The sequence below is a fragment of the Brachyhypopomus gauderio genome, chromosome 3, assembly GCF_052324685.1.
Source record: "Brachyhypopomus gauderio isolate BG-103 chromosome 3, BGAUD_0.2, whole genome shotgun sequence".
Lineage (NCBI taxonomy): Eukaryota > Metazoa > Chordata > Actinopteri > Gymnotiformes > Hypopomidae > Brachyhypopomus > Brachyhypopomus gauderio.
In genome coordinates, this window is record NC_135213.1 from 39032172 (window position 1) to 39035489 (window position 3318).

The following is a 3318-nucleotide window of genomic DNA, read 5'->3' on the forward strand; positions in this document are numbered from 1 at the left end:
TCTACAGCAAAGTACTATTTTGAGTACAATTTCTGCAATAAATACTGAACTAATAAATATAGAAACCATGAATTAGCTCCTATTTTTCTAAAGTATTAAAATTACCAAAATTAACTTAATTTGCCAAACGACTTTTGATCAACTAACACAACAGATATAATAGTGTCAAACGTGGCACCTTTATCTAACAGAAGCTCAGAAACATGTACTTCTTAATTGTTAGGACTCTATATGTTCTGTAAGTCTTCAGGGCTATTGAAAATGGGCCGAAAATGTGTAGTTGCACAAGCTAGTGTTGCACGATACACACACACACACACACACACACACACACACACACACACACACACACACACACACACACACACACACACACACACACACACATCTCCAGCCCTTAACACACCATTTCTCCCCATGTGGTGAGGTTTCCAGCAGAGCAATCACAATGATGCCAATCAGACTTTAGACCAATCAGAAGCCCCGGATCAGTCTCCATGGTATCATTTAGTGAAACCACTGTAGCCAGGGATCAAACTGAAGACTTTACTCTAACAAAACTAGGGCAGAACGTTTCTTTTTAAAATTCTAAAATATATAAAGCAGCTATGAGAAATGATTTCATACTAATCACTACAGTGTACTTTTATTTTCCAGAAGCGATATCTGCTGCTCAAAAGTCGTGTAAGTGTGATATTTCTTTCCCACTCCAGCTGGTATAACACTACTTCACATCCATTTGAACATTTATTACTGTTGATCTCATTCCGTGGACAGTGTTGTGCGTTCGTCTTCATCTCTCTTCTTCATCGCAGTAGAGCCAGTGATGCAGCACCAGTACACAACATTATGGACACACTTCCTTAACCACATAATAATGCAATAAACATCTTTAACACTAAAATGTCACAGTCACCAAAAGGTGGATACATAAGACTTTTCACAGCAATAAATTGTGGCTCTATATCTCTACAGAGTAAATACTGATGTCCTATTACAGTTACCAGCTGATAGCAGCAGTGAGAAAGGGTTTGTGGTCCTGAGCCCAGAGAACCTAAATGGGTCTGTTTCTCACTCTGTTGCAAAGCTGAACAATTCATTAACAAATTTAAACCATAGACACCGTCCTCAGGTTTGCACATAAAGTATTTTAGTGCAGAAATTGCACAATGTCTATTGCTCCAGATGAAATCAAAGATGTACACATTTTTAAACCGATGTTTTCTGCTTCCCTGAGTCCAGGGAGATGCTACTCAGCACAATGTTAATGACCAAAGCTCAGATCTCTCATGCAGTTCATCTCCACAGGTCCAGCGATCTGGTAGGTTCTGGTAGGTTCTGGTAGGTTAGGCCCGTATGCCCTCAGATCCACTGATCTCGCTGAAGCGCCCGCTGCACTACACATGACACAGTTCTCTGTCGGGTAGCGTGAGGTATGTCTGCATGCCACAGTCACATGGCAGGCCTGTCCGAGACCTTTCTGCTCATCCAGATGGTTCTGTGCCCCTTACCGAGTCCGTATGGTTCTTCTGTGTGACTGGCTCCCAGCCCAATCTCAGCATCACCCACACACTGATATAAGCTCATTAAGGGGAGAGTGCTTGTGCTTCTCTGTGTACTTAGACGTGGCTCTCACAGAAATAAATATACCAGCGTTTCAAGCTGCAGTGGGAAAGTGCTGACTCACTCCAAACCTCCGTACATGGGTCATCAGCTACAACCACAAACTAGAGAGCAGGTGTAAAAGAAATAACATGCAGTAGAACAAACCCATCCCTTATTTAGTCTACATGAATGAACATCTCTATGAACTCAGTGGCAGAGCAACGAGTGAAGGCTGTGTTATTGTTTCAGTTTGAGTAGTGTGTGTGTGTGTGTGTGTGTGTGTGTGGTGTGTGTGTGTGTGTGTGTGTGTGTGTGTGTGTAAGGGGTGGGATCTTTTAGGAGAAGGTTTGTGGCCAGCTGCAGTTATCGACCAATGCAACAGACATCTCTCAATGCCTCTGCCTGTCTCAGTGTTCAATACACACACACACACACACACACACACACACACCACGCAGTTCTCAGATTATGTTCCAGTTCTAAAAATGCTTTGGAAATCTTAAAAAGTACAGAAAAAGGTCAAAGGCAATGTTGATCTAAGAGCGATCACAGTACCATGTGTTAATGCTTATAATCTTAAAACAACTACTGCAAAGAATACAGCTCTACTCTGACCTACGGTAACGATGAAAGGCCTCTGTTTTCTCTTAGCTACATTACAGAGATTCATCTTTACAATATGACAAATACCAATACTTCCCTTAACAAGTAACCATGTGCAGACAAACATATGAGCAGTGTTACAGTGATCTGCAGTGCAGTGTGAGGAACCCTTTTGTTTATTCTACAGTCTGGTTCAATGTTATCTTATCAATATATTGAAATGACTACTATAACATATAATATGAGTCAGCTTCAGCTATTATTAAGAGCTGACAGAAACCAGTTTTAAATTTGGCATCTGCCCAGCAAGTTCATAACACCAATTTCTACCTACACAAGTAATAATGTTAGACATCTGGAAATCTACAGTATGAAGTTTTAATGTCTAACTGTATTGAAATAGAACACAAAAAACACAAGCTAAAACTTTTATTTTTGTCCGTCCTCTTTAGACATTTCAGCACGTCTAATCGTCTGTGACATACTACTGGCTAACCCTCTCCACCCCTTTACCCCACTCCACCGCCCTTTCTACCCCTCTACCCCACTCCACCGCCCTCTCCACCCCTCTACCCCACTCCACCACCCTCTCCACCCCTTTACCCCATTCCACCACCCTCTCCACCCCTCTACCCCACTGTCTGTTCTTCTTCGTGCAGAAGGAGATCAGTGAATCATATTAAATCCTGAGTTTTTCCCTAACGGTCCAAAAAGAAACATGGCCGTACTTAAACACCAGTGATGTGCGATACAGGTGCGTGGGGTAGAGAACACGCTCCAGAGCTCCACGTAGTGGCAGGAGACAGGTAGAGCAGTTAGGTGTGTTTCCTACTGTCTCCTGATCAAGTATATGTAAGTATTGAGTTTCTGAAGAAGACCTGAAGACTGACTTAGAAAGACCAACAATGGTCTTTTTTAGCTCACTACAAACACAGCTACTCATAAAAAATGTTATTACATTTCTTCTTTAACGAGAATCCCTTCAAACATCTATTACACCACACCTCAGGTCTCACATATATTTATATAAATATATCTGTTCCTGTATTCCAGCTCGCCCATCACACAGATAAACGACGACTCATTCTCTCTCAGCTGTGGAGAGTCCAG

General features: G+C 41.9%; 1 protein-coding gene across 1 annotated transcript in view; it reads right to left on the reverse strand.

The window, feature by feature from the left end:
• Positions 1 to 2833: 2833 nt before the first annotated feature.
• nsmfb (NMDA receptor synaptonuclear signaling and neuronal migration factor b) overlaps positions 2834 to 3318 on the reverse strand; it is a 47094-nt gene continuing 46609 nt past the window's right edge. Inside the window, exon 14 of the mRNA XM_076998251.1 lies at positions 2834 to 3318. This exon is cut by the window's right edge and continues 326 nt beyond it. The gene's annotated coding sequence lies outside the window, so the exon portion shown is untranslated.